Genomic DNA, 23,462 nt, shown 5'->3' on the forward strand with positions numbered 1-23,462 from the left:
GAGGGTTGGAAATTTGAATATCCTTCCGCGCGTCTTTCATTCTCACGGCTCTCACCCTCTCCGTCGTTCTACTCGCGCCTCTCTCGCAGGCTTTCGGCGATCCGTACTACCTGAGGACTGCGCGTATACAATGAGTCCGTGATTTGATTTATCGAGCGATTTCTCTCGCGTATGCAAGATTGCGTATACAATTCCGTTATTATGCGACCATTGATTCGCGAGACATCTCAAAAGCGACGGATCGATGACACACGCCGGCTTACTGATAATTCAATGACTTCAATCGACTGTTAAAAGCTGAGCACAGAAATAATTTCTCGTTGGTCCGGTAATTTCTTTAAATCTTACTGATATCGTAAGATCTTATCGAATTGATAAAATTAGAAAAAATCTGCGATGTTTATATACATAAATGGCTGATTTATACAACAATTCTCAACGATAATTTTAAGAATAATAATTAAAATTCAACTTTATTCTTAATCATATCCGGTAAACCACATTGTGATTGTATTATAAACGTCTAACAGGTGATCAATTAAATACCGCGAGATGTTCGCGTGCAAACACCGTTCTTCAACCGTATTACGCGTGCAACAAGCACGATATTCCGTTCATCGTGGCCGAATAAGGAGCTAATCGAGCACTTGTTAAAACCGCCCGCAATTACCGGCGATTACGGGCGTACATGAGAAACGGGGGAAGAGAGGGGGGGGGAAGGAGGAAAGGGAATAGCGCAATTTCGCGCCGCCGTTAATTGACGCGCGCGATCCGTGTTTTACGGCGAGAAAATTACGCGCTCGCCGTGCAGCGCGGTGCTGCGTGGCGCGCGCGAGCTTCGAGGGTCACCGAACTGCACCGCCCATCGATGAAAAGTGCGCCCTTATAAACAATCGCAGGGCCGGGCAGTGCGATTCATGATGGCCGCCAATAAGAACGGGGACCCAGTGCCCCTATCGCGGGCAAAAAAAAAAAAATATAATGAGCTTCCCCCACTAACCAGGCTTTCGTTACGGGACCATCGTAGGGATGGTGGCAAATGGAGAGTCGAAAAGGAAAAAGAAGGACAGAGGACCGGGTGAACGAGCGAGAGAGAAAACACCCCACGCGAGTGATTTGCATACACGGTCAGCCGGCTCCGCGATGTGACTCAGTTTCATCGGCGAGGGGTTTGCTCGAATCGTCTCTCCACTTTAATGAAGTACCGCGCTCGAATCAATGGTTTTTTTTTTTCGTTGTCGTGGAAAAAAAACTTTGATAATGTGTTACAAAAGTGCGCGACGAACTACGTGTATATAATACAATTTTACTCTAGTGCAAAATTGTTGTTTGATGTATTGGATGGTTAGTGATGTTCAGTGGTGTGATTGATCAAGTTTCTTTCGCGTTGAAATTTGATATTTTAAATAACACAAAGATAAAAAATCGCACGGAAAAAGAGAGATACAAATAAATACATTGTGCAATGTACCTGTTTACGCAAATCTATGGCAAATATTTTAATTTTTGGAAGAAATAAATAACATAATTTTACAACTTAAAAGAAAGTGGTTCCCGTAATAAATGCAATAAACAGCTCCATTCGCATTCACATTTCTCTATCGGTCAGTGAGATTCCGTTTGTCACAATATTATATGAAAATTTAAGTTTTTACTTCCACTTATATTATTCACAGAATTATTAATATTGTGTTGGTGTTTAGATATTTAATAAAAATAGCCCATTGTTATTAATCGGCTGTTCGCGACCAACCGATATAACCCAAAATAAATATATAATTATTGCATCGTTATTGCAAAACAGTTCGTGAGATTCAACACCTGATTAAACTCTTGTTAGGTAAGCCTTGATCAAAATTTCGCATAAAATGTCGTCTGGCTGCACACCTTCGTTATCAATAATGAACACTTCACAAGAGATATTAATTGAGTCCTGCACGTCTCGCGATTCTCGCGCCAACACTTCCGCTTTTAGGATCTCGTCATTAAATTCCTTTGTGAGGCTTCTCGTTTTACACGAAGAGACTTAACGGCGTGTTATTAATTACTGAAACGAGTTAAACGAAGGAGAGTCAGCTCGACTGGATAGAGTCGTCGGGAAACGGCCATGTTGACGCCTGCGTACGACGGCGTCGCGGCGCCTGCTTGGGGGTGTGCTCTGCATCGAGAGGAAAAGTATTGACTGGTAAAAAGTAACAAATCGATTCGGCTTTCGATGTTATTTTGTACAAATTATTTGTAATATAAGTTCCCCAAAATAATTTAAAGAAGCTTTATCTTGTTCTCTTTCTATCTGCAATCTATTTCTATATCTAATATTTTTTATGCAGATTAAAACATACAAATAATAATTCTTATAGAATTTTATAGTTTTAAAATCAAACTAATAAATTAATTTGAGTAGTTTTCAATTATCAGTAAATCTGTTTACTGTAATTATATGGGACTGTCCATGTAATAATGTACTATAATATAATACTTATGATATCAAATATAATTTCCATATAATCAATTATATAAAATGTATTTTGAAAAAAGTTTCTTTCGCTAAAAAATAATGTTTAAAAAGTAATTTAAACTCAAAGATAAATTATAATTAAAGTTCTCTAATTTAAAAAAATATTTTTATAGCACATTGTTCGTGTGACTTTACGACAATTATTATATTTTTCTATATTATATTAAAATAAGAAAAAGAGAGATAGAATTTATCTGTTGATTTAATATGTAAAATTAGTCACAAAGAATAAAAATTAGAAAATTCTAAATTTCTCCCGAAAATCTGTTACACCGCGCTATATGATATATTTGTGCAAATATATTCGCGTGCGTATGTGCTGGCATTGTATTATACAAGTTGTATATATATCTAGCTGCGCATATATGTATATATAGGCAGTTGGGACGCAGACGCCGGCGTCGCGACGTTCGACGGTACAGTTCCCGTCGGACGGTCCTTGGAGATGGCAGGATTCGGTCCTAGATCCTCTCCCAGTCCTTCCTGCGCACTCGTCTTCGCACGTAGTCCTTCCTTCCTTCCTCTTCGTCTTAAGATCAAAGAAAACGAACCAAATCGCGAGATCGAGTGAATGCGCAAAATATCGCGAATACTTCGAATGGTTGCGTTTAGTCGTAATAAAAATTAAATCGCGCAAATCATCAATATTCAGAAAAAGCTCTATTCGACTTAGATTCACAGTGAAGTGTTTTTCAATTTCACGAGTGAGCTAATGTTAAACACGTGATATTTCAAAACAATAATATTCAAAATTAGTTTTACAATACGCGCGCAAAACTCTGTAAATTATTTGGTCAATGTCATTGGACGATTGCTTTGCAAAAACTTTTCTCGTGTCTTTGAAAAATTATACTACATATATTCAGTTCAACTATTTGCAAAAAAATAAATATATAAATTTCAAAGCTGTGTGACACGTGAAATTTTTAACCACTCCACATTTTGAATAGTGACGAATTATTAGTATCTGAATAAAAACAAACCTAGTTAGAGAAATAATTTCTAAAAGTCAAACTTAATAATTGCACAGCAAAATCGTACTTTTAAAATAAAACTGTAGTTTGAAAAACATAAATTTTGACAGTAACTTCTCTCATAGAAAACGTTAATTAAAAATAAAAAAGTTCTAAATAAAAAAATTATTAAAATATATTTGACACTTTTGCACTCAAAATATATTGTCACGTCTTGTTCATTTTTGTAATTTAAACTTGTTTATACCGCGTTATGTCTCTATTACGGGAAAGAAGAACGACGAGATCGCGAAGCGTCTTCGTGAACAGCTAACAGCTGATTGTTTCCTCTCACAGCGGCGGACCTTGGTTTCGACTTAATTACGTCAGCGCCATCCCCTCTCGCGCGCCGCAACCCTCTCCACGTTCTTAATCACCACCCCGCTCGTCTCTCTACTACTCTACCTCCATTCATTTCCACTTTCGCTTTCCCTCTTTCTGCCGTAACACACATTCATAGAACAATTTCCTTTTCCCTCCTTGTCCTGACGGGCTGAGTACGCGCGCGTAATTATTTTGCATTCGTTGAGAAACAGCATCACAGTTCGCGAAAAATTCACGTTTACTTTTCCATTGAAAGAGAGAGAGAGAGAAAAAGAGGTCAACGCATTCTGTCGAAGAAAAAGGGGCAACACGCAATGACAATTATGAGTAAGTACTTTTCTATGTCATCGTAGATATTTCATGTTAAACTTGATGTTATACTGATCGCTTTTCCGATTATCATGTAATTTTATGGGAGTTTTTAAAACATGAATCGCAATTTCTATGCAAGGAATATACATGCATAATTTTTGTTATTCTATATTATATATAAAAATTCTCTATATATTAAAAATATTAAAAAATATAAAATTATAGAATAAGCCTATATAAAAATCATAAAACAGATTAAAATAAAAAAAAATGATTACTGGTTCATATGCATTTAAACTTTAACTGTGATAACGAAATACTGATAACGTCTAGAAAAGTATAGAATGATATATTTTTGCATTACACTAATAAATACAATTTTCTCTGGGCGGAGCAAAAGACGAGAAATTGGTAAACGCATTAAGACTTTAGACGGCAACGGAACACCTTATTTAGAAATCTAAGGATTGAGCAAAAATATCGTAAAAAATTAGATCAATAGATCCAATTTAATAATTTAATGCAGTTAAATAATGTGTTGAAATATTATTTTTAAAAACTCTAAAATACAAATGTGCTATATTTCTCTATATATTTTATTAAGAGAAATTATAAAATGTATGATTCTCATTAAAAAATAGTAATAAATATTAATATAGGTTTTTATTTATAAAACTTGAAAAAATATATGATAAAAAATTAAATCAATATTCAGAAATTTTTCTAATCTCTTGTATTTTAGTCTCGAATCGTCACGAATTGTTTCCACTGTCTTGTTTGCAATTGTTTTTAATCTTCTATGCTAATATAATCGATTTAATTAACACATTCGATCACCAATAATCATTTTACACTGATCGAACACCAATCGCGCCTTTTCCGCTGCTTGATTACGTGAATAGATTTTACTTTTCTCGCGTAGAAAAACGCGGTTTTACAACCTTCGAACTTTCTTCATCGAGATTTCGTGTTAAACTGACACGTTTCCGGTGACAGGAATCCGCGAGGCCGTTTTGCCGTCTGGCGAAGCCAGAGGGTGGGGAGACAGACACCGGTTGCACTCATCAACCCCTCTCTATCTCTCTTTCTTTAACCCTTTCTGCCCTACCGGTCTGTTCCTTTGTATTTTCTGCATATGTAATTGCCATCCCGTGTCAAACAACGAGCTTGACAGAGCTTGTTTTACTTGGTAGCACAGAAAACTAGATAAGAAAATGTGTCGTCTTTCACTTAATGGTTTATAGAAATCTAAATATATTACAAATTTATTAAATTTGTTTATTATTCAATATTATTATTCATTAAAAAAAAAGATGTAATTATTCAAATAAGCCAACACTTCTCTCTGTTAATATAAATATGTGCAAAATAATTGTATACAAAAGTACTTACAAAGATACATTTCTGTTATTTTATGAATGACAATTTTTAATATTTTATTCGAAGAATCTTTCTTTCATTTGTTTGCGTATTTTGAATAATATGAATATATATCTATAAACATTTCTAAAATGTAAAATTTTCGCGAGTATTATCCCGCGAACGTATGCAACGCAGAAAGTCACGTAAATGTCTGTCTTTGAGCTCGCGCTTCGTGAGAAAAGCAGGATAAGATAAAATATAGCTTCTTTCGTCCCAAGTTCTCGCCGGCGGTCCTTGTCTCGCCAGGGTACGACCCCCTTTCGCTGTTTTCAACCCTTTTTCCTCCCGGGGTGGCGGGCGGGATTCACCCATGCGGGGCACCCCGTTGTCGTCCTCTTTGTATACCCGCCGGAATAATGAATTATATTTTTCTCTTCCAGCCAAGCATAGATTATAATATTTTTTACTATCTACACAAAAAGCGCGAGAGCAGCGGATCCATTGGTACAACCTATAAACTATCGTCCCTCCCTCCTTCTCCTTCGCCTGCTCTCTGTTTATCCTCTCACGTTTAAAAAGGGGGACGGTGAAAAAAAGGGATAAAAAAAAAGGGTTCTAGTGCGATCTTCACATAAATAATCAGGGCGGCTCCTCTTCCTCTTCTACTCTCTCTCTTTCTCTCCTCTACCTGGATGAGCTTTGCATACACGCTAACTAACTAACTCCAGCCTGCCAACCGTCACAGAGGTGGAGGAGAAGTATAGCCGCGACATATGCAGTGGGTTGACCCTATCTGTGTTTAATGACCCGCTGATACGTCGCTCTTTCTCTATCGTTCGCTTTTTTTAGCCTCCGTATTTTCCTTTGGTGCGGTCATTGCCTTGAGTTTTGCGGCTGTTTCGCGATAGATATATTTTTATTAACGTGTAATTCCAGATTTCTTATTTTACAGCTGCACTTTTTTTAATCTCAACATGTTAAAAATAGAAGACTTAAGAAACTTATCAAAATTAAGACTATTCCTTACGCTGAATATGGAATTAGAATGAACGAATTGGCACACGGTACATGTCGTATTCAAATAGGTTTATCACATTGCGAAATTTAGCGAATGACTTTCAGCAGCCGTGCACCGAGTTCAGCGGCAAGACTAGATAAATATACGAGGCTGCAAATTCTTTTTTCAAAAGAGGCACTCTCTGGCTCGTATCCCGTTCCACACATGGCGCCGCCAACCCCTTCCGCCGGTATTTCGGTCTCCGTCTGTGGCAGGTCGAGGCAATGTTTTAGATCTTATCCCCGAAATTATACGTCTGTCTGGCTGTCTGCTCCTACTCCTGGCCCTCAGGACGTTGGCACGCGGTATCAAACGCTAATCGCATGCCGCGCTCACCCCTCCTCCATTAGGTACCCGCCCCCACCTCTTCCTGTCTGGCCCGCTTTACATCCTCTCTATCCTTCCGTCTTCTATCCCGCAGGATAACGAACAACGACGTTCATTTCTTAAACGAGAAGAAAACTAAACGACCGAAAATATATTTTCATGTTTGAAAAATCCCGACTGAAGTAATCTATAATCATTATTGTTTTCAAATAACTATTAGTTTCATATAAGTTACACTAGTATAGAGCAACATTTAAATATTATACAATATATGTTTCCGATTTTTCAAAAGCAGATTGGAGTCTTGGAGTCAAATTTACGGCTCGTCTTGTTTTTCAATTTGTAAATAAATACCGCACCAAATATTTTTAACGGCCATTAGTATAGTAGAAAAATTAAAAAATGCAATATATTTAAATGATGAAAAGTTAATCTATGCTTTCAACTTAAATGATTCATTGTAGTGAGAAATTAAAGTGCCGGATTTAACAAAGTTCACGAGGCGCAAGCGCGGCCATCGCGCAGGACTAAACTCAACCCTATCTTCTAGCGCTGCGTTATTATGCAACAAGTTGCTTCCTTCGTCTTTTCCGTTTGTCTTCCTCGGTTTAGTCGCCAGTCACCCGCGGTTATTAAAGGCATCGTTTTTTATCAAACAAGCTTTCGTCTAACTATCGTATGTCCTTTTTTTCTGGAAAACGGTTCGCTTTCTTTCACGCAACTTTTTGCCGACGCCGTAGCATTTTTATTCTAAATAAATGCGTACATTTTCTTCCTCTTTTACGAATCATATAACACTTTTATGAAGCATATAACGCGTGTATCTACGGGCTGCCATTGTACGACGCGAAAAAGGCATTGTGAAGAGGAGAGGAGATCGATAATCGAAATTTATTGCCGTTATACGCCGTTATACGCGCGTCACGGTGCTTAGTTTTGGCAAAATAACGCGGTGTCACTCTCTCTTGAAAGAGAAGCCCGCGGCTGAAATCCCGTAAAATGCATACGATTACCCTCGAGTTGACGAGAATGTATATCCTGATCCTTGTCGAAAGGGTTAGGCGCGATGCTTCGGTCACTCATAAATCAAGGTTCACCCTTGTCGTGCTCTTAATCGAGCGAGCAATTTCGAGTACGGATCAAATCCTGATCTAACTGGAAATTATTGCTATTCAAATGCAATGCGTATAAAAAAAATCGATGTAACTGTCTAAAAATAATTTAGATAAAGTATATTTAGACAAAGTATAATTGAAAAAAATTGAATAAACGCATTGTCAAATAGTTTTTATATTTTTCATATATAAAAATAAAATATACTATTTGCAGATCACGTTACAGAATTATGACAAGTCGAGTGCACGTTATAAATCTTGCAATTAACCGATTAAAACTATCCCAAAACAATGTAACAAAAAATTTACAAAAACTCCTCTCTCGATTATTAAGTTTGCCTAGCTTCCGGCGACTACCTGGCAGCTGAAGTGGTGCAAATATTTAACGCGGGGAGAACACCCTTTTCATCCACAACGCGCGTGGAGAGCAAATGTATAGCTACGATGACTCGATCGATTTGCCATTGTCCTGTGATATTTTACTACTAAAAAACTGCAAGATTGTTGCATCAACAAGTGTTTTGCGATATCTATTTTTTTTTCTTGCGCTAAAATAAGATGGCGATTTAATTGCGTCAGCGTAGACGCGATATAAAATCAGCTGATGCGACGTTAAATCGTCGCGTTTATCGAACTTAATGTCGCTTAATGACGATTTCATTCGTTCACATGGTCGCACATATATCTCACTGCGAGCGCGAGAAGTGTAACGCTGGTTATTACACCGACACACCGGTACGAAGCCGCTGCTACGCCCACTGTAACCGAGAGTCACATTCGTACGACTGAGGGGGATGATGAGGGAAGGAGAAGAGGGAGAGGGTTACGTCTCCGTGCACGTATAAAGCTCTCGCGAGTGTATATATCACATACGTTGTTCAATTTCACGACGTCTCGCTTCAATTCAGACGACGGATTTTCCACCATTACCCGACCGTATTTCTCTCCCCGCATCCCCGCCATCCAACGTTCGTCTTACCCTCTTTCTCTCTTTCTCTCGCCTTCTCCCTCTTCTGAATTTTCACTCTTTCTCTCTTCCTTTACTCCGGCTTCAGGGACGGCGCACCACTTTGTGAACCAAGACAAATTGGAAATATCTTCTCGCGAAATACAGCCGCGGTACCGACTTCGACTTGGCGGGATATATTGGGCGACAACGGTATATCCGGCCGTACCGACTCGTTATTAAATATCCGCTTCTCCGTATACGCGCGCATCACACAGACTACTGCGCCCATTCGCCCCAATGTCGATTATCAAATAGTCCGCGATAATACGTGCAAATCGCTGCAACGAAGTCACCGTGTATGATCACTCGCACTTTTCGGATCGCAATTTTAAATTCGAAATTTTTTGAAATCTCATAATGGGTATCTATCTTTATAACATTTTATCATCTCGATGTATCTCTGGCAAGGGTTTCGCAGTTACCGATTATTAGATAATCGCGTATCATTCTTTTTGACACGTACACAGAGCAAACAATGAGGAAAGTATCATTGCGGGATAATGCGTCGGGGGCTTAGAGATCGTTTAGACGCATATTGGCCGGATTAAAGAGGAGCGAAAGATCGCGGTGTGGTTCGATCGTATTAAGCGAAAGGGTTTCGTTGGAGCTGCGAGAAAGACAGCGACCATTAATAACCCGTGTCCAATATAATGCCGCATTAAAGAATAATGCCGCCTGGCTCGAAATAAGGCCTGTGAAAAGATCCCGTGCGCGAGGGGTGCCGCGGGAATCACCGTAAAAATGTTTGTACCCATCGTGGTGGCAGGTAGACGGGTCGTAGGTCAACGTGTGTTCACATAAAGAGGATCTGTGTGTTTTTTTTTTTGGTCGATTCACGCGAACTTTTGGAGAAAAGTTTTTTCGACGGAATTCGTCTGAAAGGATAAGCTCGTAAAAGTACGTCAGGTGCTATTATATAGAGTTATAAGTCGCTATAATAAGTCTGAATGTTTATTTTAGTTTTAAACATTTTTTAATTCTCAATTAGTACTAATTGAATTGGAAAACCATTTTCTATCTAGACGCTCATTTAAAGCGTTTATGATAAACAGTTATCTGTTTCATAAAGAATTTATTATGCTGATTGTGAGACAAAAATTTTCATCAAAATGATCGAATCTCTATATGCAATTAATTTTTTTCCTTGTTAATTAACGTAATAATTTATATGCTAAATTTTTTTTTAAATAGCAATAATTTAAAATTAGATTAATTCTGAGAAGATTACAGTTTTATTGCGGAATTAATTCTGAACAAGCAATAATCTAGCTAAATCGCAATTGCGAGCAGGTAAAATCTGTTTTTCGCAGTTCGCCGTTCGTTTCCAGTCGATTTTACATATCGGGTCGTAGATATCTCGTACCGCGTGAAGACCCAGGTAAACGGACCACCCCGCGGAAGGGGTTGCGTAACCCCTTGCATCAGAGCGAGTACAATGCATGAGAAATAAGAGAGACTGGCGCGCGGGTCAAGAGAAGAGGATGAGAAAGCTACCTACCGAACTGTCGGCACAATGACACCAAATAGGCGGTTGATTGCACAATACTTCGATGTTTATCGACCCATCATCGATACGTGCCTCTTTCACATTGCTCGTATACCTGAGTATATGTGCACGGGCGCATAAGTGTGTGTACACATGGAGTCAACAACCGAACGTTACGCCCAATTTAAGACAGCGAATGCAGCACCGTTCGATGCGCATTAGAAGGCGAGAGAATACGATTGAACTACCGAGGATTTTATTCGATCGTCGAGCAACGACGAGTCGTGTCGACGATAATCCGCAAGGTCGACGATCTCGTTAATCGAATCAATGAGATAAAAGCCAGAGTGGCTAAAAATATTTGAGATCCGACAATAAAAATGGTTAATTTTATCATCAAATTGTAGATATTTATAAATTAGTATTAATTTAACATAATGCTAGACTATTTAAATTAAATTAAAAATAAACTGTTTAATTTATTTAATATTACTTGCATTAAAAGCAAAATAATTGTACTAATTAAAATATATTTAATTCACTGAAGCCAGTTTAATGCTAGAAATTAAATTCATATTTGTAGGTACATTTTATTTTATAATTTATAACAATAAAAAACAAATAAAAAATTGTAATGTTTTCCTCAATATTGCAATCGGCAATAAAAGTATTTGAATTACAATTTAATTATGTCACAAACGCTTGTGCTAAGTTTTAAAATATAAAAGAAGACATAAATTAAAGTTTTAAGCTGTTTGAAGCTGGAAATCAACGACTTAAGCTCCTTTTCAAGGGTTCTTTTATAAGTTTATTACTTATATACCTAATACATGATACAAGAGGATATCTAAAGATGTCTTTTTCGTTTTATGTAATTATGTAGCAGCACATATGATATCAATATAAAATAAAAATCTACACGCAAAATATCAGAAAAGAAAAGAAATTGTACGATAAAAGTAAAGTCATGCTACACTAAACTTGTATCGAAGTTAGAGTTTTCAAGTATTACGGACTATCATCAAGAATCACCCCGAAAACGATAATGCCAATCCAATCGTTCCCATCGAATTAAAATCAGTGTAGAAATCGACGATAGGCCGTGCTTGCTAAACGTCGAGCTGGATAAAGGCAAGGAAGAAAGAACGAGAGGACGAGGAACGAGCGAGAGAGCGGCGTAGAACGGAAGAAAGAGTACGCCATGAAGCGAAGGGGGATCTCACAAGGGGGTTTTGGGGATTGGTTGAGGGTGGTGTGAGTATGTGGGGGCTGAAAGGCGTTGCCTGGCAACCACCCCCGGCTCTTCGTAATGGCCGCCACACACGTCACACACATACTCCCCCTTCGTCCTCCGTCGCGTCCTTCTCTCTCGTTCTTTCCTCCACCTTTCTTCTGCTTCTCCTTCTTCTTCTTCTCAGCGCGCCGGGGGTGCACCCTCCACCTCCCCGCGCATAATACATATCCTGCACCCTATACCAGCCGCGTGCGGGGTAAATTCTTAAATTTTGCCCGAATTGAAAATTTCCATATCTTATTCCCGCGACGGCGCGGAGCTGCTCGCTGCTAGCTGCAGCCAGTCGTCGTCGTTCGCGTCGTTCCCGTCATGCGACAGCTGCAATCGAACCGAAAAATTTCCCAAAGCGATGCCTTTCCATCCCGCATTGCCCCGCATTGTTCGACTAACGATCGAAGACAATAAGCACAACGAGGAATTTAGGTTTTCAGCAAATTATACGATACGCGCTGAGCACTCAATTTGCATATGAGTGAATTGTGAGGAAAATTGATTTCGCCAAAATAGATAAAATAAAATATTTTATGAGAAACCAGGAGAAACATCTATCTCCAACTGGAATTATTTAATTAAAGATTGGCCACATAAGCGAATTTGAATAGAATAATATTCTTACTACACAAATAAAATTTACTATAAAAAATCAGATTAACATAATATTAATTCACGACCAAGAAGCTACTACGTATGACAGTAAAACAGACAATATCCGACGAGGAATTCTTGACGATATCACGCGGAGTGTAACACCCGGAAGCAGGAAGCAGAGGGTCGCGAGTCCTTTAATCGGATGTCGGGGCACGTGTTTCGCGGTGGCAATGCTCGCAGCTGCCAGGACACTTATGCAAATCGTGCCTCGAGCCGGCTGAGCTTTCGGCTTTATGCACTCCGTTTTAGTTGGCGAATTTGCATCGGTTGAATCGGCTCCCTTTCTCCTTTCCTCCAACCCATCTCTCCTCCTCCTCTTTTTACCTTTTAGTCGCGGATATATACCTGGCGAGTACGCGAGTGCGACTGCACGTATGTATGTATACCGGGCTGCCACGTAACGCACGACAATATCGGCCAATTTGCATACGAGAGACGCCGTCTATAAGCCGTTTCAAAGTTTCGCGTTGAGCATTAGCGTTGCGCCGTCGACGGTCTTCTTTGAGTTGCGTTTCTTCGCGTCGCGTTTAGAAGAACATACCATATTACCTTTTGAAATATAGTTATGTTATACCGATACAATACAATTACTTTCAAATTAATTGAAATGGCGATATATGGGTATTGATAATTTAAAGCTCGTCAAACAAAAATAAATACAGTAATTTATTATGTTTTTCTCACTTTAAACTATTTTATTTAAAATTAATGTAAAGAATAATTGCTTAAAAAAGTAAATGCAATATTGCACAATGATATAATCTGTAGTACAAACAATAGAATATAGTGCAAACGATAGAATAGCGCATTGAAGCGATGAAAATAAAAAACCGTAGTATCTGAAATACTATACGTATATGAGACTTATGAAACATCCTATAGGATAGCCGATGACAAAAAAAAGAATAACCAATCCGCGTATGACTGGAAAGGAATAATATTGTCATGCAAATAGATCTGGTGGTGTGCACGCATGCACACGTTACACACATACGGCGCATACGTGCCGTTACTGTATTACTAGACATGGCTGCTGCCAGTGATTTACAAACGAGTGTACACAAAGATATATTTGCGTGTTTATTTATTCGCGAATATAAATTTACTTTCGGATCAAGTTTGGCAGTTGTTTATTTATTCAAAATCTAGCCGCAATAAAAATTGCGGAAAAATCCAAGACGATCTATATAGAAAAATACAAAAATTCTCCATTTATGCAAGAGAAGCGTCAAGATAGGGCTTTCAGAATACGACAAAGTGACTGCTATCCGAAACGAGCGCGCTGAAAGCGTGGTATCTGAAGCGCATCCTACCCGAGTATCAAGAGAGAAAAAGGGTAACCAATCCACGTATGCCAGGAATGGAATAATATTGTCATGCAAATATATCCGACGGTGTACATATAGCACACACAGCCGCCGCAGTGATTTACATACACGCATGGACAGAAACGGAGATATGAGATGAGAGAAGGGCGCGGAGATAGAGAGGAGAGTGAGAAAGTGAAAGGAAGAGAAAGAGAGAGAAAGAGAGATGCGCTGCTCCACATCTACCTGATTATTCGTTCAAGGCCTGGGGTGGTTGCCCAGTGGCAAGAGGGTGCGAGCACGAAGAGAGCACGAAGAAGCGAGAGAAATGGAAGCTAGAGGAAGAGAAATAAGGGTAGGAGCAGACATAGATCGCGTCGGGGATACGTACATATTTGCAAATACATTTAGCCCGGTTCTACAGGGCTGGAAAGTTAAAAGGGCAAACGACGTGCGCTCGATACCCCGTCCGAATTCGCTGAGCCGCAGTCAATTTAATGATTTCGTCCTACTCTTGCCGCATTCCTCCTTTCCCGCTCGCTCGACGATCCCCGACGGGGGGAAGATACGTACGTGAACCCGGAAGTAGGGGAAAAGGAAATGTTCTTCGTCTCGTAATCGTGTGTATTTCAAGAACATCGACCGGTCGAGCATTTGGATGAAACTTGCGCGACGCGCGACTTTCGCGAAGTTGCATGAAATATTTCACGACGATGTAACCTACATGATGTTAAATTTCAAAACGCGTCGAAAACACGATTTCAAGAATTTTGCAAGCATTACACAAAATCGCGAAGATCTAATGAATTCAAATTCAGCACTGCGTTGCGTAAAAGTTCTAAAATTAAAAAAAGTCTAATTTAAAAAATATTTGCAAAAACAACATGAATATTTATTGTAAATAAAATTTTTAAAAAATGTAAAGGCGACTCTAATGCGCGAAATAAAAAAATTGGAAAAAATGCTGCGATATCTTGCACAATAATATTGTTACTTAAATATTATTTCAATAGTAAAATGAGCACACACTCTTTGTTTGACATATGTTAGAAACTTTTAACATTTTAATAACATTGTTAGCATAGAATAATTTCTATGAAAAATATTAATCTTTTTGAGAAACATTTGCACTACACTTGAAGTCCTCTACTTTTGAATGAAAATACAGCCAATGATACGCGACGCAGGTATACGATCAAACACTATAGAAGGGGTTGCACGTTCCCGCGGTAGGTTTAGGATGCTGTGGTGAAAATCAGAGGGTTAGTTTCTTACAGAATACAGCACAGGACACATGGGTATTTAGTAGTGAAGCAGTGATCATCGATAGCATCCTAATATTCTGCAGAATGAGTGCTTAAAATAAATAAGTGCACACAAGTGATGTACTAGTGATCCCACATCAAGACGCAAACATTTTTTTGCAATATTTGTATATTCGAAAAATGGTGATAATAATTAATATTTTGAATTCCAAAACTGTTCTTTCTCTGATATATAACCAAAATTATATTTCCTCAGGTTATATAAATAGTTTATATTCATAATCTAACTTGTTGGAAAACATCCTGCTTGGAAGATCGCTCTAATATATAATACTAAAAATGGAATAGGGTCAATTATTATTAAATCGGATGGAATAATATTCTCCTTTCTTAATTAGTTTAGTAACGAGCAGCAACGACACCAGAAATATCAATAATTTAATAAGAATGAGAGCAATACTTTTAGCACCGTAAACGTCCGTTATTAAATCTAATAAACTTATTAAATATATGCACCATTGCTCGAGCATCTAAAATATTCCCGACGCAGAGTGCTCTTCCGTCGACTAGACAGTAATCTATTACCGCTTACGGACTTAAGACAGCTCATCTCCGTTTATCCGCAGGCGGAGCCTGAAATCTGTCGGCGCGCGGGTAAGTGACATGTCCCATTCGCAATCGAAGCCCGGCATCAGAATCCGCGGAATTCGCGCTCCCGGCGCGTCGCGCAGACGGCGATTTCGCGAAGCCGGGCTTGGCAACCGGGCACGTACCAAACGCCTCCGCAACTTCTGACAGATACAAATCCTCCCGACGTTATTTGCAGTGCCGCGCCGCGCGCCGCCGCGGCGTTAACCCCGGGCGTGTGCACTCGACAAATCTCGATATGGAAAATCCGCGAAACGTATAAATGTAGCTGTCAGTCGCAGCCTGCACTCCTAACACCTTTATCCTCCCAGAAGGAGGCGGTGGAGGAGTGGAGACGGCGTTCCTCACGGTATAGCGTCGGTTCTGCTGCTTACTTCATACACACGCGCGTACTGAGAAAGTACACTTTGCTTGGCCGTTAAGAAATCGCGCCTTGAATATATTTTATATTGTTTTAGCGGAAAGTCTTGACATTTATCTCATATTCATTGTTTCTTTAATTATAAAATTATTATAGTCAAATTTTATCACAATAATTTTTACGTCTATGTTATAGATTGAATGTTTTATTATTTGATAATTATAAAATAAAGTATATACGATTTGAATAAATAATTTCCAAAGATTCTATCTTTTTTACAGATTTAATAATTCATATTCATATTCAGCTTGCATTGCTTTTAGAACTGTGATGACTGATATTTGTACAAAGTACAAATCTTTCCAGCATAAAGTTTAATGGTCGTGATTTTTCGCTACATTTGCCACGGTAAACGAATATTTTTTCACCGCCTAATTCTGGATTTCCTCCCTCAACGATTCAAGCGCAAATTACCGCCTTTTTACGTTTCTTCCACCACATTCGCACTTCATTATTCATAAATGCCTTAGTCCCTTTGACTTTCGATGAAAAACATGCTGTTTTAATCAACGTAAATACTTGAATTTCCTCATACTAACATATACAGCTAAATATAGTAAAATAATCTGCTCCGTTTATATTTATTTTCTAAAATTTAGTTTTAAAAAATTATATACGATTTTTTTATATTTTGAATATTTTTACTAATCTTACAACACTGTCGATTATTTTTAACATTAACCAGACGCAGATATTAATGAAAATAATGATTGACTCATATAACGATTTACTCATACGATGAAACAGCGCTCGGACAATCTGTAAAAATATCTGTCTTAACAGCCGATACCGAAAGTCGCTGGATACTTTCTTATCGAAGAACCACTGGCAGCGCATACGTCTGACATTCCGCGTAGCTTCCTGGATCCCTTTTATTGTGCGCGCTTTAACCCCACTTCCGGGCCTGTATCGCGTGTCTATTCCGCCGTGTCGACAGAAGAATTTTCTAGGAAAAGCTTGCGACTTTCCAGGAGCGGCATCGAGATATGAAAATTCCTGACATCCTATATTCGGGCCTTGGTTGGTCGGTCGTTCTCCTCTCTCACCGTGAGCACCCCCTCTGGGGCCACCGCTCTGATAGGGTTGCCACTGGCTTTTCCATATCCGCGTACGCGCACACCGAGACGTTCTCCACACGTATGCACTCACACGTTGCACATCCTAGCTACCCTTATCACATATTTTTGCATATCATACCGCTGTTCTCGGGGCCACACCTTCTCGTGAAAAGAGAGCACCAAAAAGACGAAAATCGCTGATGCGCTCGCACGCGAGTGAGCGCGGGAACGAATGCGACGACACGAAGATTCGATATGCTTCCGAGTAGAGAAGAAACTGACGCAAACGTCTTATCCTTTGCACTATCAAGGGAGTAATAAAGTTATCCCGAATCAGAATTAAGTTCTGTTTAACGTATCTTTGTGTGTGCACGCGCATTTATATTTATTGTTTTAATTATATACTTAGGTTGACCTTAAAAATAAAAAAGAATTTGTATGTGTAAAAAAGATACAGACTTTTTCACGAGATTAATAATTGGTCTACTTAATATTATAAATAATCATTAAAATTATTCCTCTTTTTCATCGAAATTGCTACTCTTAACTGACGATGCGCGATTGTTATTTTAGAAAACATGATTTTTCGCGAGCATTATACATGCATGAGACACGTATCGTGACAAAATATTTTTCACCATAATCACTTAAGTGATATAGGCAACCGTCATAAGACGACGTAAGCTTCTTTCTTACCATGTACCCCATTTTTGAACGGCACAGCTTCCACAACGAAAAATATTATAACACAATATGTCATTTATATCTGCTCTATTTTTATATCGTTGTATATGAGAGAACAAAAAAATATTTATATATAAATTATGAAATTTACGTCGCATTTCGCAAAGCATATTGAAGTTATACATGTGTTACATTTAAAAAAATATATATATATAGTTAATATTTTTTCAGAAAAATTTTATTGATAGAAGAAAATAAATATAAATTTTGATTCTTATTTCTGAAAAATATCGTATAATTCGTATAATTAATATTTCTTTGACTTTTTTAAATCTCAAATATTTTTGTAGTTGCGCAAAACATTCGCAAATAGATGGTTCTCCGAAAGCAAATTAGATATTCTGGAAAGTCTCGGGAAAAGTACGAGATAATGAAGGATAGAATTGTCAATTTCATAGCCGAATGAGGAGCTCATATCTAGCATATTTTGCCCGCATTATCATCCACCTTGGGCACGCCGTATTTATGTTATTATTAAACATTGCAACGCGCGCGCGAGACTCATGCATACATTCTCGTATTCCAAATCCTCCATCCTTTGCTCGTCTTCTTGCCCACTACCTCAACTCAAATATTCGAAATATTCTGCTATATATAGCATGTTCTTTATTCAAGTATACTCCTTGTAACCATAAAACATATAGCTTTATTCTGAAGGCGATGAGCGGCATGAACGGAATGAACAATAACTTGATAAATGAACTCTTATTCGCTTCAGACTTATAAAAAAAGAATTTAATCTATGAAAATTTTCATTGCTTTTTAAAAAATTACAACGTTCGACATACTAAAAAAATTTTTTTAAATAAATATATATCCACATCATTTTTTTATCATACTTCAGACTATTTAATATATATCTTTCTGACTGCCAATTAATCTGTACTTCCATTCTCACTCCCGACTTTTCGGATGGGAGAAGAGAAACGACTTCGTGCACTCGAAGGTTAATGCATGTGCCTTTGCCGTAAACTGGGAGCTACTCAGAAACACGAGGTATTGATATTCTTATGAAAACCTTGCGAATGCAGGTACTCATTCATACATTCTCGTATTCAGTATTGCCACCCTGTCTACGCCACTGCGCTATTCACTCGAGACATTTCGCAGGATGGAGCCGTGGTTCTTCTCGTTTCTCCTTTCTTTCCTTTTTCTTTCTTTCTGTCTTTCTCGTTCTACGAGACACCGCACGGGACGAAGATACGAATAGAAGAGCGGTAGCTGGTTGCGGGGGTAGTTTCCGGAATCCAACAGGGGGGGGTGGTTTTTTCCTTTCGTCTCCCCGCGGAAAAAGGGGAGGGCCGGAGGGCGTACGAGAGTGTCTTATATGCGGGTGCAGCGGCCTCTCTTATATGAAATACTTATACTCGAGGATATTCAGCAAGCTTATATTTGACTCGCATGCAAATCCCCTCCATACTTGATTTCTCGTGGATGCGACGCTCCAGGGGATGATGGCTCGTTTTACGCTACAGCCACTTCTCTATTTTCTCCCAGGCTTTATCCTTTCTTCCGCCGGCTTTTCTTAAGTTCGACCGCGACGTTTTAGAAATAGGCTCATGATGACTTTAATAATTGGCGCTTCATCGAAAGTCAGATGTCTATCTCGCGATAATGTTGCGATAAAGTTCTTTTTATCGATATTTTAAAATAAATCGCGTATTATTAGTAATATAACAAAAATTCGGATATAAATTTTCTCTTTTACAATGACGATGCATGCGCATCCTAAAAAGGTAAGAAGTGAGAATGTAGTGAGAATGTAGTAAAAGTAGAACGGTGAAAAAAAACCAATATAATGATGGTGGAATATAAGCATTCGATATTAAGCCGAACATATCAAGTTGATTGGAATATCGACGTCAAGCCGCGCGCAATGCCGCGAATCTCGGGAACAGAGGGAGACGCATCGAAGTCGGGGCAATTTTTGTCGAGAAAATACGACGACCTTCTCGACCACGGAAATAATATAATCTCGCTATTTTACTTCAAGCCACTGTGCGCGCGCTACGAGCGGAAGAAACGCGACGCGGCAGGGGCAGAACGACCAGGACGAGCTCGTAGAAGGGTATGGAAGTAAGAAGGGTGGTGCATCTGTAACTTACTACTCGGAGGGGGTGCACGCGGAGAACGGGGAACGGTGGCGAATGGGACAGGATGGTCTGGCTTAAAGCGCCAAGACACACTGTCTAGCTGCGAAATTGTTTGGCGAAATACGCCGAGACTTTGTCACTTCTTTCGGGGTACATTTTCACCCGGCCGCGCGCCCGCGCGAGCTAACACATCCTTATTTTCCACGCGCATTCGAGTCGGAATAACTCCGTTGGAAAAACAAAGGTTTCATTCACTCCTCGCGTGCGAAAATATTCCGCGGGATGTATCCTGGGTTGGTAGTAAATAATTTTTATGCTTCGCCCCTTTCTTTCGAGGACAATGAGCTGTCTTATCAGCGAGATATTGCATTGAATTATTATTGCCGTAGCGACCTACAATTCGTAACTTTAATAAAATTGGGAACCAAAATATGTATAAAAAATATATGATTGAAATAACTAATAATAATTTGTATATGAATAAAAATGCAATGTTTTGCTTTAAGAATACTCAAAGGTTTGAAACATTGTCACAAAGAATTATAATCGCATTAGCGCTTCCAGAGATTCGAAGAATGCAATAGCTCGCATTTTTCTTCACGGCATCCGTTTACTCAACGCTCATGCTCACTATTGTGTATATACATGCGCGCGCGATATGGCGAAGGCGGGTGTTACGAGGACAGGATCTCGAGGGAGACGCCTCAAAAGATAGGCAGTCCGGTGTCTGCGAAATATGTATGCCTCCGAGGATCCTACCTCGATCCTGCCAGAGTCGAAGACGCGGCGGAAAGTCACTCTGCATATCGCGGCAGTCTCTTGCTTCTTTCCTTTTACATTTCTCTCCGGCCAGAAATAACAAGAAAGCTCACGTAGAAGCCTTTAGTTTCGAAACTTCTCATGGCTGAAATAAAATATGCGAAAACTCCACCACTGAATCACACGGCCGTTTAAACTAAATATAACTTGCCTATTTTACACCAGATCTATTTTACACTAAAACATGCTCGCGCAAAACGTGGATTTTGTACGGCAAAATTTTTATTAAACCAAAAATTGTAAAATGTGTACGAGATGCTCAATCAAGAAAATGACAAATTAACACAATTCCGCAAGTAACGCTATCTCTTCCCGTGCACATAACGGGTTCTCCAGTTCGCCCATTACAACTCGGCGAAGTCCCTCTGAAATAACATCGCGCCGAGGAAAATCCTGACCTACCTTAAGAAGTTTCGCAAAGTACTCCGCAGTAACTTTCACTCTCGTCGAATGAACTTACCTGGATCTTAACGCTCGAAGTAACAAGGAACACTTTTCCTTCTCCTGTACACGCGACGTCAAGAAAAATAAATATGCGGCGAAGAGGTAGAGAATAACTTACTTATATAAATCTGGTTAACACAAGGACCGCGGTTATTAATTTATAATAACATATTACATAATTATATAATTTTGTGTAAAAAAATGAGAAAAAATTAATTTTTCTTTAGAAAATATTATTTTTTATATTTCTTGCATCTGGTGCACCCGATATGAAGAATACATTTATCTTATTCGACACGTGATTTTATTTTACGCAATAAATTTTATTAAATAAGTAGAAAATAAGAGATAATTTTTTATTGAAAAATAAAATGTTATTCTTACGTGTTTTAACACGTATAAAATTTTATTTTTTTAATAAAGTTTCTATCTAGCGTTCAGTAATGTATTTTTACTCGTTTTGGTAATCACTTTGGAATTATATATCATTGATATCAATCACTTTCGAATAAATGATAAAATGAATTATTAGTCTCAGTGAGCGATAATTTGTTTGCACTTTTGAAGAAGAATTATTGGCTAAGATTCAACGACGAAATGGCTAATCTGAATTCACCTTAGACCCTGGGGACTCCAGATATCGCGTCTATCGATTTTGCGTTTCCAGTAATTTTACGTTTCCAAGGAGAGACGAGACCGGAGAATATGGGAGGCCGTATATACCCCGTATGTACGTATATTTACGCATATAAGCATACACGCACATATACGCCTATATGCTTCGCATGTCCCCTATACTAGCACGTGTGTCCTATTGGGGGTAAAAAGGGGGCGATGTTGCGACGCCATGACGGATGCGTATAGCTGTAACGGGAAAAAAGATGGAGGACGTCTATATCGGCACAATTCTGTCTATATACAACTCAAAAAATTACACGGAAAATATAAGTCGCGGAAAAAAAATTATAATATTAATTTATGATATTACATATGTATATGGTGTTAGAAATTATTCTCGAGTGTCTAATTACTTCGTGCGAAAAAAATGAGTGCAATTTCCTCGTTTTTACCAATAATAATACTCAAGATTATTTAAGTGAAAATAATCGGTACAAAGTAACCCAATGGGGAATGACAATGTTGGACCGGCAAAGGTGTGAATTGAAATCTAAATGATGATGCCTGATATTAGGCAGACGCAGGACATGCTATCTTACAAAAGTCGCGGGCAATGCGGGGCGACAAGAAAGGGGCGAGGCAAAGTGGGCGGGTGGTAGAAGCGGAGGGCGGTTGGTTGGCAAGGATATAAGATAAGGATATACGTGTGCATCGCATCCAGGATCCTTGATCCTTTATCCCAAGAGAGCGCCGTGCTGGAGATGGAGCTTTTCGAGTCCTCCTTTCAGCCGAGACTACGTGTACAGGTCGTTTCAAGATCGGAAAGTGAGTAAGAGTGCCCTTAGGAAATACATTCGATAATATCTTTTTCCCAAAAAATTCACCAATTCTTATAAAATATATCAAATATGTATACAAATGAAAATAATGATCAAAATCGAAAAACTCTTGAAACATGTATTTTTCATGTTTCTTAAATCATGTAAATCTTGTTTTAAAATCAAATTTTCAAAGGATAGTATAGAAAATGCATAAGGAAAAATATCGAAAATTTCTGAAACACCTTATACGGCCGGCAATGCAGACTTGCGCTCCAGCATGATGCGAGATAGACCGTAAAAGATTACTGCGACATACAGCGCGCTGCTTTCTCCTTCTTTCCCTGCGCATCCCGCGGAGAGCCACACGGTGCTACCTATCCACCTCTCCCACCCCCTACCCCCATCCTACATTCTCCACCCTCGGCGCATCCCAATCTCCCATATCATATTATTCCCAGCGAATCCCGTTTTACATTTGCCTTCCCTACCGGAGTCTTCTTTTTGACATCAAACTGATTATTATGCGCGTATTGTTGGGTCTCTATGGGTGTCAATGTCAGCGAAATGTCGCAGTTTTACGATGGGACGTCGACTATCTTCCTCACGTCTTAAATATCACCGCAAATTAACAATAGATGCAAGTCAACACATGTAAATCAAAGCTTTACATATATTATCAAATGCAATGTTAGATATCTCTAGAAAAATAATTAAGCTGTCAAGTTTTACAATAATGTGCTCGCAAATCAATAGGTTATA

At 38.7% G+C, this 23,462-nt stretch overlaps 1 protein-coding gene and 1 long non-coding RNA gene across 2 annotated transcripts in view; one reads left to right on the forward strand and one right to left on the reverse strand.

Moving 5' to 3' along the window:
* MESR6 (misexpression suppressor of ras 6) overlaps window positions 1-23,462 on the reverse strand; it is a 528,133-nt gene that overhangs the window by 37,597 nt on the left and 467,074 nt on the right. The gene's annotated exons all lie outside the window — the stretch shown is intronic.
* The window catches only part of LOC136997991 (uncharacterized), a 66,894-nt gene continuing 47,089 nt past the window's right edge, over window positions 3,658-23,462 (forward strand). Inside the window, exon 1 of the long non-coding RNA XR_010888567.1 lies at window positions 3,658-4,182. This is a non-coding gene — a long non-coding RNA (uncharacterized lncRNA). The remainder of the gene's footprint in view (window positions 4,183-23,462) is intronic.

This window comes from Linepithema humile, chromosome 2 (assembly GCF_040581485.1).
Source record: "Linepithema humile isolate Giens D197 chromosome 2, Lhum_UNIL_v1.0, whole genome shotgun sequence".
In the NCBI taxonomy this organism is placed as follows: Eukaryota; Metazoa; Arthropoda; class Insecta; order Hymenoptera; family Formicidae; genus Linepithema; species Linepithema humile.